Source organism: Pelodiscus sinensis, chromosome 4, assembly GCF_052426305.1.
Source record: "Pelodiscus sinensis isolate ZL-2025 chromosome 4, ASM5242630v1, whole genome shotgun sequence".
Taxonomy (NCBI): domain Eukaryota; kingdom Metazoa; phylum Chordata; order Testudines; family Trionychidae; genus Pelodiscus; species Pelodiscus sinensis.
Window position 1 is genome coordinate 12,248,175 of NC_143055.1, and position 14,641 is coordinate 12,262,815.

Consider the following 14,641-nt stretch of genomic DNA (forward strand, 5'->3'; position numbering starts at 1 on the left):
CCTGTAGCACAGTGACATTTAATTTTAGGCAAGCCCTGAACTACCAGTGCTGCATACTGACTTCAGCACCAGCTGTGAGGGTGCAGTGTGCAAATCAGTTCTCGTATTTTGTGTGAAACTTTGTTCACATACCGCAGTGCTAATGGCCGCGACACCCTCAATTGAAATATTAATGGATTGAATGCTCTGAACCTCCTTTTTAATCATGTGGTGAGAGGATCCTAAGACAGCGTAACCCTGTTTTCCAAAAGTCAAAACGGGAGAGGGATATAGGAGAAGCTAATGAGTTATTAACTGTATAATACAGTGACAAAGCTGACTAGAAAGGATTGTGAACAAAAAGAAATGATTCTAATTCAGAGCAGGTCATAATTTTGAGTGGACACTGAACTCAAGGCTTTGCAGAGGCCAGAAGCTAAACAGCCTGAAGAAGTTTTAATCTTCAGTTCCATCTGAGCAGGGGTGGGGGGATGGAGGAAGTAGCAAGTGCAAGAAACAGCAAGAAAAGGTTGTTTGAATCAGCGACTTTAACGTCTTTCAGTGTGATTGTAATTGATTTAACATCACAGATTAATAGGGAAAAAGCATCATGTCATGAGCAAGCTTAGATGTAACCTTGGAATTTGCATAAAGTAACTTGCAGATGAATTACCCCTAAGTTTTATGGTTACTAGGCATTGTTCAAAGTTTGCATGGAGCACTGCAGACAACTGGCAATAGCGAATGTGAGGATGTTTCACAACTGAGCACTGTAATGGGAAAAAAAGGATAATAGCTTGGTTTAATAACATCTGTGCAGCAAGAGGAGATTATTAATTGCAGCAGACATTACAAATTTGCTATTTCAACTGTATGTATAAAACTAAATGAAATAGTAACATAATTGCCTGCTTTTCCATTAGTTAAATTAACCTTGCTTTCGTGTTCACTGATGCTGTTGTCATGTCACAAAGTAATTCTGTAAATATCACTTGTACGTCTCGAGGAAGCCTGCTGAGGAGATGTGTCTCTGTTCCAAGTTTGGGAAACTTAACCCTTATGTTGTCAGAGTTCAGCCATCTCTTGCCCCAAATCTGAGATTTTCTAAATTCTGCCATCAAGAAATATTTCCATGGTTAGCATAAGGAGATTGTCCCCTGTAAGAAGAAAGGGGATTAGCCACTCCTGTGTCATAGCTGACTACAAAATGTACAAAGGTATCTCCTCATGCTGCATGACTGGGCAACTAAATGGTAGATGTTCAGTGTTGATAAGTGTGAAGCAATGCACAATTAAAAAATAATAATCCCAGCTCCACGTACAAAGCAATGGGGTATAAATTAGCGTCCTTCACTCAAAAGAAAAATTGTGACTAACTTTGGCTAGTTCTCTGATGTGGCAGACAAAAAAGCTAACAATGTTTGGAACCATTACTAATGGGATGGACAATGGGTAAGAAAATATCATAATCTTACCCGTGTTCTGGGTGTTCCAACTGCCAGAACAACTGCGGATGGCTCACTTGATGATTGCCCTGTTCTGTTCATTCTCTCTGACACATCGGGCACTGGCTCCTGTCAGAAGATGGGATACTGGGCTACATGGATCATTGGTTTGATTTAATATGGCCATTGGTATGGTCAATTAGCTGCCTCCTGGCCTGAGGGAGTCGAACTAAGGGGGTGAGGTGATAGATTAATGGACACCTGAGCCTCAGAAGAAGCTGAGAGAGTTCGGTCTGGGATGTTGAACCACAGGGAGAGGGGAGACTCCTGTGGAAAGCATTGCATTGGGGCCTGTAGGGGGCCAGGTTGCCCAGGAAAACAAGCCTGGGGCCAGTGCTGTATACCAAAGTAGGGGAAAGACTCAAAGTCCAGAACGAGCTTAGAACGAGACCTAGAGGGTGGCCTGAAGAGAAGTCCATGCAGGGCGGAAGAATATTTTTATTTTGTTGGGCTTCTAGTGGAGCAGAATGGGTTCAGTTCATTTGTGACATGGCCCAGAGAGTCAAAGCACATCTCAAGCACTGAGCTGTGTGTGGGAAGCGAAGGAGACCCACCTCAGGCAAGGAATATGAGGCGGAGAGTGACGGCAGTGCAGTGTTTGCACAGAAGTAGATGCAATGGTGTGGTCATGCCCTAGGACAGAAATGATTCCTGGCTTCGTTCACACATTGCTCTGGGACAAGTCCATCAGAGGTGGCAACACTGACATTGCTAGTGTGATAGATCCTCCCCCTCCCCCCCCGCCCCCGGATATTCTGGTGGTAAAAATATCCAAGTCCTGTCTTGGCTGCTGCTCCCACCACTGATACTATCTGTGTCGATTTATTGAAAAAAGCTAGTGAAGCTCAACCTATAGGCCTCATGGCTGTCATCGGGGATTGGACTCAGGACCTTCTGTACATAATAACTCTGGGCTTCTATCAGTTGAAGTGTTCCATTAGTTAAAATTGCAAGCACATGGCACTAGACGGCAGGATCACAGATGCATGGCCCTCTGACACAATTAAGGTTCTGAGGGCAACAGGACGGATGCCTGGTCCAACACTGGTCAATGGCATTACACCCATGCTCAGGGAAAGAAGACTGAGGCCGGTCATCCATGAAGAGAGTTTTAGGCATTTAATCCAGGAGTTATTGAAGCACATGCATACCTTTATGCACCTGAGTAATCCCATATTAACTGAGCATTTGTAGGACCCACCACTATTAAAATATGTATCTGCAATTCTATACCATGCTCAGCACCCTGGTATCTAAGCTTCTAAAATTTTGAGCATCTGATGTTGGTTGCATGGGTACTCAAGGAGCTGGCAGGAGCTACTGTTAGCCATGAATTATCTATTCTAGACAGAATCCAAAATTAATGCAAAACCATCAGCTTGTAACTTGGTGATGACCTTTGGCATCCTGAGCAGACTAGAACAGCTAAGGATATATACTTACTATGATGCTTGGACTGACAGTTCTAGAGGCTATTGCTAAATGTAGGTGAAGAATAGATATGTGACTGCGAGGGGCTTAAGAGAATTCTGCCTGTACCTCAAAAGTACTCAATTGTTAATGACTGGAATGGCATTTTGTCAAGAATGAGACTTTTAAATCATCCCTTTACCTCCTTTCAAATGCAGCATTGTTTCATGGTGTTTAATGCAGTCTAGTTTCCAGCGTGGTCATAACTAAGCTTGCATTTTTTTTCTTGGGGTATGTCTGCACTAGAGAATTATTTTGAAATAACTAAATTCAAAATAATAACTCCTGAAGTAACAAAATTGAAATAGCATTATTCCCCAAGGTATACAGATTTCGAAATAACCAGCCCATTAGTGTGGTAGTGTGGCCACTCCGCTTATTATTTCGAAATAAAGGAGGTTATTTCAAAATAACTCCCGAGTGTAGACCAGGGCTTGTGGAGCTATTCTATAGAATAATAAACCTCATTACCAGAAAGCTTTTCCCAAGCTAGTCCAGCACATCTCTTGAGATGAAATGAGAGAACTCTACAACTATTAAAAGTAAAAATCCAGATCTAGTTGTGCATATGTTTGCAAGTAGTTATTTATCTTCTTTTTATATCGATGAGAAACAGGCCCACAATACAAAGCTCAAATATATTTGCATCGAGGAGGTGAGTCTGGTTTATTATAAAGCTACTGACTATTTGTAAAATCCATATTTGGATTTGGATTTAGAACCCCCTGCTGTTCATGAATGTGGTTTTGCCCTGCGACTCATTTCTAATATTGGAATTAGGTTGATTTTACATGAAGAAATGTACTACAGATTAGGAAGTAAATGTGCTTGCTAGTGAGTAATCAAAGACTGAATACACTCCAAGCAGATGACTTTCCAAAGGAGGGTTCAATTTAATCTTTACTTATTTTCATATTTCTTTATAGTTGCCACAAGAGGATTTTAATAACCTCTATAGAGTTTAAATTGATGCAGGTAATTGCTTTAAGTAATTTAAGTGCTATTAAAGATAACAAACCTCTCATGCGAAATACCTTTGCTAAGCAATGATCAGCAGAAAAGGGGTAACAATCTTTTTAGTGCAAATATGAGTTCTTTTTATAGGTGAGCAGAAGTGAGAATATAATTACATTAGCTATAATATAAAAGGTGTCAGATATTCAAACACCTACCACCTTAAACTCGGGTTGATTCACGTGGAAAGCGCAGCTGAATTTTAACTAGCTCACATTCTACCATTCAGCATCCAATGTGTGATCTCTGATCCCACCTCCAGTTGCACTGATAATGCTTAAATTGGAATGTTATTCATCACGACACATTTATAATGCCTGAAACTGAGTTTCTCCTAAATTACTTTTAAGAGACTCAGAGGAACAAGCCATAATAAATCTTATAACTATTTTTTTTCTCTCTGACCTTCATGGATATAACTATAAAATCACTTTTTTGTCTTTGCCCATTCCTCTTTAATAGGAGGATGTCTAACAAGTTTGCAAATTAGGGACAGTTTTGGAATATTTTAAAAAAAACCCTCATATTGCATGGCTTGAAGCAACCCATTTGATCTATAGTATGACTTGATTGTCCAAAACTCTTAAGCTATGTTCTGTTAGTGAGAACTTTAACTCTCTTACGCAGTCCAGATACTGTCTACTGTTTACTGCCCATCTAAGGGGAACCATATACAACAGTTTGCTACTTTTAATGGAGCTACCCAGACAATTTCCTTTAAACACAACACTCGATTGGTTTTGATTAAAGAACAAAACACGTTTGTTTAACTACAAGCTACTTTTATTCACTTAAAACTAAGGAATTAAAGTCAGAAATGGCTACATAAGAAATAGAAGTAAAATGCTTCATAGTACTAAGTCTTAAATTTTAACCTTGATCTGGTTCAAAGTGTAGCCAGGCCAGGATCTGCCCCATTTTGAGAAATGTTTGGAGAGGAAAAAAAGAAACTGTCCTTGTCTTGTTTTGACAGGTTCAAAACCAAAGTCTGGATTTTTTTTCCATTTGAAACCATTTTTCATTCTGAAATATAAGTTAAATTATTAATACAATAAAATAGAGAGGGCAAAATCCTAAAGGAAACATTTCAAAATTAACAAAGTAAAACATGTCAATTGACTGAAACTCTTTAAAATTTGTAGTTTGTGGCAAATTTTTAAAAGTTGACTTTTCATCTTTATTTGGAATGAAAACCATTTCCCTCCCAGCTGTACTCAGGAGGGAGTCCTGGAAGACAGAGAGAGGAAGAGAAGTTGCCACAGTATCAGGTATATTAAGATTGGATAAGCTTATTTAGACTAAAGAACTTTGAGACAGAGACAGTACCTAGAAAATGGAATCCTAGAGCATCTACATACGGCTGCATTGCAAGTGATAATTACAGTTGGTTGAGAATTTTTTTTCCAGAGAAAAATCATCAAAAAGACTTTTTTTTTTCCATTTCCATCAAAATTTGTCTTCAAATTTTCTCAGGTTTTAATAGAAAAATGATTTGTTTGGCTTGAAATTAAAAATGTTGGGATCTTTCGGTTTTCAATGAAAACTTCATTTTTTAAAATATAAAAATGGACTGTTTTTACAAAAGAAACGGTATGCTGAAAAAAAGTTTTCATCAGAAAATATTTTAGCAAAAGGCATTGATGAACTGTGTTAGAAAGGAAGAAAGATCCTGATAATAAAAAACCATGACCCCGGGACAAAAAGTTGCACCCAAAAAAAAAAAAAAAAATCCACCCTGTGTGCTTAGCCAATAATGCAGTGAGGTAACAGCCTGGATCAACATGAGTTAAGAGGCATGTGGAAATCACTGCTTATCATGCTGCCCAATATAATTTGATTATTTCCTTGTACTCCCCCTTCTATCTCTATGCTATATCCACTGATGTCTCTTATTATTTTAACTTGGAAGTTTTCTGGAGCAGGGATTGTGTTTTAGTTCTGTATTTCTACAGAGCCTTGTACGGTGGAGTCCTGGTCTCTAACTGGGCTCATAGCCCTCCTGATGATAAACAAATAATGCACGCTTGAAATTTCATTTTGATGTAGCTTTCAAAAAATGAGAGCACTTCGGTTTAGTTAGAAATACATCACGTTGTTGTGTTTATTAAAACACTGACATCGTCTCTGATGCTCTTTAGGTGAGCAGTTCTCATCCAGATCTTTGACAATAATCATTTGTTGCCAAAAACAAAAGGTTACAGAAAATTCTTTCTTTTATTCTCACTGCAAACCATCCTTCTGTGATGACGCAAACCACTGCTGCATCTTTAAAACATGCTACCCGCTGGGTATTTTTTTATTTCTTTTTTTCCCTTTTTTTTAACATTGTTCCAGGGTAAATGCCTCTCTCTTCAAACCACTCTGGCATGCTAAAGAAATAAAAAAAAAAAGTATTTCTTATCCTTCTCCTCATCTAGCAACATTGATTATTGTTGCCATTAGCTTGCATGAGCTGAATGCTAATGTGAGTGCATGATATAAAGTAAGTAACACTGATGGATGCTTTCCAGGTGTACTTCTGGGTAGCCAGACACTGTTTGTTTCCATAGGCTATCTGTAACAGCCTCTTCCTATAGGGACCTGCAGCTTGGCGTGCATTCATTTTATTGCTAAGCTGTCCTTTCACTGGAGCTGAATTTATAGAACTACAGTAGCCATCGTTCACTGTGTTAATTCTTGGTAATCTCCGTCAATTTGGGACTACTTCTTTCCTTCCTTCCTTTCTCATTTTTTATACAGTAACAAAATTATCTTCATCTGGGGCCTGTTTGAAATCAAAGACCGGCATTTGATTGTTGGACCTGGATCAGTCTTTGCTGAAGTGCCTATCCTGGAAATCTTGGACCCATCAGTAATCTTTATTCATATGAGTAGCTCCTGGAATGCAGTGGGATTACTTGTCAGAGGAAGGACTATTCAAATGAAAATGGCCTTGCAGGATCCAACCCTCCATCCATTGTCAGTCAAAACACTCATTATCTCCAAAGGCTGATTAAAGCCTGCAAGATGTGACCCATAATAAGCAGGTATCTTCAGTTGTTTCTCATTAAAAATCAACCGAAGTTTGTCTGCAAAAGCAATCGATGAAAAGCCACAGGGAGCTCCTTATGCCTCAGCATGAAACATGATGATGCCTACCGGAATTGTACCAGATCAGAGCCTGGGTTAATTAAGCCCAACATTCTATCTGTAGCATTGACTTTAGGAAGGTGAGACTCCTTAGGTTGCCAAAAATAGGATTCAACAGACATAAAGACAATCCTTGTTGCCAAATTCTGCCTGATGGGTGCTTCCAAACTGGTGGATAGTGTCTGAATGAATGACTTCACTTGGGAAAATCTGGGTAAACAGTGCCAGTAATTTGTGACTTTTGCGCAGAAACCATTACGGATGTGTCTTCATCTCTATGAGATGCAGAAAAGAAGCAAGTGGTCCCCAATACTAAGGCAAATAGAAGTGTAGAGGAGTGATAGTGTATTGGTTCTCCTTAACTGAGGAGCTTGCAGGGCAGTGTTACTCAATAAATACTGGCTTTGTGGAAATGGATGTAATGTGGACTAACCAGAAATGATGGGAAAAAAGAGCATTTGCGACTGCCTTGAAGAGAGATTGCACTCCGATGGAGATGGAATACCGATAGATGTCTGAGTGACAAAGAGTTTAAAGTAGTGGCCTATAACTCCGAATATATGTGGTTGGGTTGCTCATCTGCTGACGACTTCCTGTGTGATCTTGAGTAAGTCACAGAATTCTCTGTGCCTCAGTTTCCCATTTTCAAAATGGGATAATAATGGTTCCTATCTCCTACCCTTATTTATGTAGCTAGTAAAGTGCTTCAGGGCACAGACTGTATCTCACTACATGGTTTTTTTCCTGCAGTGCCCAGCACAGTGGAATCCCCAATTTGGTGGCGGACTCTAGGTCCTACCATGTTTGTCAGAGTCCAGGGAATGAAAGTGAGGACTTTTGCACATCTGAGTCAGTAACATTCAGTGCTTGTGAGTAGAAGGTTTTTAGCCTGCTAAGTAACATTTTTGCATAGACTAAGATATTTAGTTCCCTTTCGTTTGCATTTCTATGGAGTTTCTCTTTGCTTCCTGTGTTACATAAGGTTTGCTTTAATTAAGGTCACTGGGATGTATTAGCTGTGGCTGAGAAGAATTACTGTAAACTGCTCCTGGGAGATAGAAAAACAAATCACTGAGATCTGATGAGAGGTAGAGTGGAGCTGAGGTACCAACCCTATAAGGCTGGAGGATCTGACCTAATTGCAACTGCAGATGCTTTGACTGCAGGTGGAATGGAATATGGTAAAAACTTAATGACAAAACAGGAAGAAAGGAGAGCAGCAAAATACAGACCGTGGACTTCAGAAAAGCAGACTTTGACTCCCTCAAGAAACAGCTGGGCAGGATCCCCTGGGATGCTAACATGAAGGGGAAAGGAATCCAGGAGACCTGGGTGTATTTTAAAGAAGCCTTTTGAAGGCACAGGAACCAGTGCCTTTTTTGTGATGGTACTGCCTGGTATGCAGTACCGGCACCTCCAAAGGCAGTACCTTCAACTCCAGTCAAAACTCATCAACTTTTCCCCTGGAGTACCGGCACCTTTTTTTACACAAAAAAAGCACTGACAGGAACAAACCAACCTGATGCACAGTAAGAAAAGCAAATATGGTAGGCAACCAGCTTGTCTTAGCAGTGAAGTCCTTGGCAAGTTTAAACACAGAAAGGAGGCTTACAGGAAATAGAAAGTTGGAGATGACTCAGGAGAAGTATATTGTCTTCTCTACATTATTCTCCAAATTATATCATGGCACACAGAACAAATTTGGCTGTATTAAGATGATGCTGATTGGTAGCAGTGAGGGTAAAATCAGCCATTGGAAAAGCTTCCCAAGGGACATGGTAGATACTCTATTGCTGGGACTCTTCATATCAAGATCGGACATCTTTCTAAAAGATACGCGAAGCTCAACCAGCCATTGTTGGCCTAGAAGTCGGAATTAGCGCAGGAGATTCTAGAACCCCTTATGCACAAGGCCAGTCTAGATGTTCATAACGGTCCCTTCTGGCCTTAACACCAATGAATCTCTGACTCTGTGACTCATCCTTTCTGCTTGAACAGGACATTGTTCAATTAAGACACCGAATATCCAAAGCAGGTAGTGATGCATGAGTCTGCAAAAAGAACTGTGCACCAGCCAACTTGCTTGGACACACACACAGTCAGATATCCATGGAAGGAAATTGGTTATTTGTTAGTCTTACCCCTGCCTTTAAATACTGTCATTAATCAATTAGGACCTGATCCAAAGCCCATTGGAGTCACTGATAAGATTCCTATTGACGTGCCTGTGCTTTGGTCTCAAGGAGTTGTGGAGAAAGGAAGCTCTTAAGTTTAAGAACAAGAGGGGAGGTCAGGAGAGCTGCGTCTTATTCCTCACCCTATAACATGCTTTCCATGAAGCATTTTGCCTGTGCCTCAGCTTTTGCTGCTGTCACAGCGATGTTATGCAAATGAATTAGATAACATGCTAACAATTCATTGGCTGGTTCTTACACTGCCTTGTCCCTTATTAGTCTTTTACATCTGTCACAAGAGGGTGTAACAGAAGACCAAATCAGAATGTTAGTACTTTTCCCATACTCTGCTCTCCTATTACACAGATATAAATGATGTAGGGCCATGGCGAATAAGGCCAAATAATGTTCAGCCCAATAGTCCTGCAAGTGTTTTCTGTCCTTTGGACTGTTCTTTCTTTCTGTTCCAATTGGTTTAAAAAGACAGGAGGAGATTTGCTGACTTTGCACACTGGTGGGAAATATTTTCTCACGCTTTCTAAAACATCCTAAAGAATCAGGGTATTTGAGCCCACTTCATCATGGCTCTGCATCCCTTACAGTCTTTTATACCCAGGCAAAGTGAATGCAAAGCCGCTGCAAAAAGCTACTATTTTGATGTGAAAGTCTCAGAAGGGTAGTTGTGTTAGTCTGTATCTTTAAAACCAACAAGTAGTCCTGAGGAAACTAATAACAAGATATAAAGAGTATCATGAGCTTCGTGGACAAAACCCACTTCTTCCGATGAGATGATTTTGGTACCATATTTCACTCCATATGGGGCAGCTTTTCCTTATCATAGAATCATAGAATCATAGAATAATAGGACTGGAAGGGACCTCGAGAGGTCATCGAGTCCAGCCCCCCGCCCTCAAGGCAGGATCAAGCTCTGTCTACACCATCCCTGACAGATGTCTATCTAACCTGTTCTTAAATATCTCCAGAGAGGGAGATTCCACCACCTCCCTTGGCAATTTATTCCAATATTTGACCACCCTGACAGTTAGGAATTTTTTCCTAATGTCCAATCTAAACCTCCCCTGCTGCACTTTAAGCCCATTACTCCTTGTCCTGTCCTCAGAAACCAAGAGGAACAAATTTTCGCCTTCCTCCTTGTGACACCCTTTTAGATATTTGAAAACCGCTATCATGTCCCCCCTTAATCTTCTTTTTTCCAAACTAAACAAGCCCAGTTCATGAAGCCTGGCTTCATAGGTCATGTTCTCTAGACCTTTAATCATTCTTGTCGCTCTTCTCTGTACCCTTTCCAATTTCTCCACATCTTTCTTGAAATGTGGCGCCCAGAACTGGACACAGTACTCCAGCTGAGGCCTAACTAGTGCAGAATAGAGCGGCAGAATGACTTCACGAGTTTTGCTTACAACACACCTGTTGATACAACCTAGAATCATATTTGCTTTTTTTGCAACTGCATCACACTGTTGACTCATATTCAACTTGTGGTCCACTATGACCCCTAGATCCCTTTCCGCCATGCTCCTTCCTAGACAGTCGCTTCCCATCTTGTATGTATGGAACTGATTGTTCCTTCCTAAGTGGAGCACTTTGCATTTCTCTTTATTAAACCTCATCCTGTTTACCTCTGACCATTTCTCTAACTTGCTAAGGTCATTTTGAATTATGTCCCTATCCTCCAAAGAAGTCGCAACCCCCCCCAGTTTGGTATCATCTGCAAACTTAATAAGAGTACTCTCTATCCCAATATCTACATCATTGATGAAGATATTGAACAGTACGGGTCCCAAAACAGACCCTTGAGGAACTCCACTTGTTATCCCTTTCCAGCAGGATTTAGAACCGTTAACAACAACTCTCTGACTACGGTTATCCAGCCAATTATGCACCCACCTTATCGTGGCCCTATCTAAGTTATATTTGCCTAGTTTATCAATAAGAATATCATGCGAGACCGTATCAAATGCCTTACTAAAGTCTAGGTATATGACATCCACCGCTTCTCCCTTATCCACAAGGCTCGTTATCTTATCAAAGAAAGCTATCAGATTAGTTTGGCATGACTTGTTCTTCACAAACCCATGCTGGCTATTCCCTATCACTTTATTACTTTCCAAGTGTTTGCATACGATTTCCTTAATTACCTGCTCCATTATCTTCCCTGGGACAGACGTTAAACTGACCGGTCTATAATTTCCTGGGTTGTTCTTATTCCCCTTTTTATAGATGGGCACAATATTTGCCCTTTTCCAGTCTTCTGGAATCTCCCCTGTCTGCCATGATTTTTCAAAGATCATAGCTAAAGGCTCAGATACCTCCTCTATCAGCTCCTTGAGTATCCTGGGATGCATTTCATCAGGACCTGGTGACTTGCTGACATCTAACTTTCCTAAGTGATTTTTAACTTGTTCTTTGTGTATCCTATCTTCTAAACTTACCCTCTCTCTGCTTGTATTCACTACGTTAGGCACACCTCCAGACTTCTCGGTGAAGACCGAAACAAAGAAGTCATTGAGCATCTCCACCATTTCCAAGTTCCCTGTTACTGCTTCTCCCTCCTCGCTAAGCAGTGGGCCTACCCTGTCCTTGGTCTTCCTCTTGCTTTTAATGTATTTATAAAAGGTCTTCTTGTTTCCCTTTATGCCTGTAGCTAGTTTGATCTCATTTTGTGCCTTTGCCTTTCTAATCTTGCCCCTGCATTCCCGTGTTGCTTGCCTATATTCATCCTTTGTTAGTTGTCCTAGTTTCCATTTTTTATATGACTCCTTTTTTATTTTGAGATCATGCAAGATCTCCTTGTTAAGCCAAGCTGGTCTTTTGCCATATTTTCTATCTTTCCTACACAGCGGAATTGTTTGCTTTTGGGCCCTTAACAACGTCCCTTTGAAATACTTCCAACTCTCCTCAGTTGTTTTTCCCTTCAGACTTGCTTCCCATGGGACCTTACCTACAAGTTCTCTGAGCTTATCAAAATCTGCCTTCCTGAAATCCATAACCTCAATTATGCTGGTCTCCCTTCTACCTTTCCTTAAGATCATGAACTCTATTATTTCGTGATCACTGTCCCCTATACTGTCTTCCACTTTCAAGTTCTCAACTAGTTCCTCCCTATTTGTTAAAACCAAATCCAGAACAGCTTCTCCTCTGGTAGCTTTTTCAACCTTCTGAAACAGAAAGTTGTCTCCAATGCAGTCCAGAAACTTATTGGATAGCCTGTGCCTCGCTGTGTTAGTTTCCCAACATATGTCTGGATAGTTGAAGTCCCCCATCACCACCAAATCTTGGGCTTTGGATAGTTTTGTTAATTGTTTAAAAAAGGCCTCATCCATCTCTTCCACCTGGCTAGGTGGCCTGTAGTAGACTCCTAGCATGATATCACCCTCGTTTTTTACCCCTTTTAGCTTAACCCAGAGACTCTCTACACAGCTATCTCCTACGTTCATCTCCACTTCAGTCCAAGTGTGTACATTTTTAATATACAAGGCAACCCCTCCTCCCTTTTTTCCCTGTCTGTCCTTCCTGAGCAAGCCGTACCCTTCCATACCAACATTCCAATCATGCGTCCCATCCCACCAGGTTTCTGTAATACCAATGATATCATAGTTGTATTTATTGGTTAGCAATTCCAGTTCTTCCTGCTTATTACCCATACTTCTCGCATTTGTATATAGGCATCTAAGATACTGATTTGATCTTGCCTCCCTGTTGTGCCCTGACCCTCCTTTCTCCTTGCCATTATAGGCCGTAGTCCCCCCCATTTCCAACCCATCTCCCAGTCCCGCACATTCAGCACTTACCTGTGGGCTTTGCTCACCTGCCCCCGACAAACCTAGTTTAAAGCCCTCCTCACAAGGTTAGCCAGTCTGTGTCCAAACAAGGCCTTCCCGCTCCTGGAAAGGTGAACTCCATCTCCGCCAAGCAGTCCTTCCTGGAAGAGCACCCCGTGATCAAGGAAGCCGAATCCCTCCTGGCGACACCATCGTCGCAGCCAGGCATTCACCTCCAGGATGCACCTCTCTCTGCCCGGGCCCCTACCTTTGACAGGAAGGATAGAAGAGAATACCACCTGCGCTCCAAACTCCTTCACCCGTACTCCCAAAGCCCTGTAGTCACACTTGATCCGCTCAGTGTCACACCTGGCAGTATCATTTGTGCCCACGTGGATGAGTAGCATGGGGTAGTAGTCAGAGGGCCGGATAATCCTCGACAATGCCTCCGTAACATCTCGGATACGGGCCCCTGGCAGACAGCATACCTCTCGAGATGACACATCTATCTCCCCTCCTTTGAACTACCCTCATCTCTCTTCCCCAAAACACCCATTCTTCTTCCCTGAAATGACCCTGCCAGGCACTGCAGCTCCAGCACATGAAAATGTCAGGGGACGGAGTTGCCACAGGACACCAAAGCTCCCGCTCCCAGCTTTACACCAGTTGAAATTTCTCCTCCTGTGAGCAATTCTCTGGGAGGACAGGGAGGAGTCTTTCAGCTGGTGTAAGTTCACATTACACAGGGCAAAGTGGCTTTGTGAAGCAGACACTCCATCTCAAAGCTGGCTCATGTTTCCAAGCTCTATTTTCCATAACCTCATTTTTAATTTGCTTTTAATTTGCAGTTGAGCAAGAATAACCAGCCCAGTTGGTGCAGTTATATCAGCAACACTGGATAATAATGTTTGGTTCTATAGCCATATGAAAGCACATATAATTGTCCTAGATACACTCTGGAAACAAGACATGGAAACAGTAAAGTTTAGAAGAAAAACTGTAAATACCCAGGGTTTTTTTCTCTCTGCTGAGATTTTTGGTTTAGGTCTTACAGTCATCATTGACTTATGTGCCACTTCAGCAGGCATTTTGATGTCATTTACTGGGAAGTTTGGCTTGATGGGCCTTTTACGAAGTTACACAATGGTGTTATTTTCAGCTTTAGCAAGGATTACTCAGCATGCACACAGATGTAGAGCGAAGAAGAGAGGAAAAAAATTAATGACAAAGGAGAGGAACAGCAGTACTATCGGAATAGAACCCCTTACAAAGTTATCTGAATTGTGGAGTATGAAAGTTTGGCAAGATCCCCATAAGTCCTCAGAGAAGATTGCACTCATGTAAGAAGCTCATAATTCCTGAAAATGCATAAATTAGCATTGGCAATGTGGCTTTTTTTCAGGGCTGGACTGAAATGCAGTACAAGCTTTGTTATCCAGCCCTTTACTATGCAGAAAACTCAGTTAATCAGCATCTGTTATAGATGGCAATACAATTCCTCTTTCAGTTAACTGGAAAAATTCTGATACCCATCTGGCATCATTTTTCTACATTTCCAGTGCTGGCAGAAGTCAAGTTTGTAAACTTG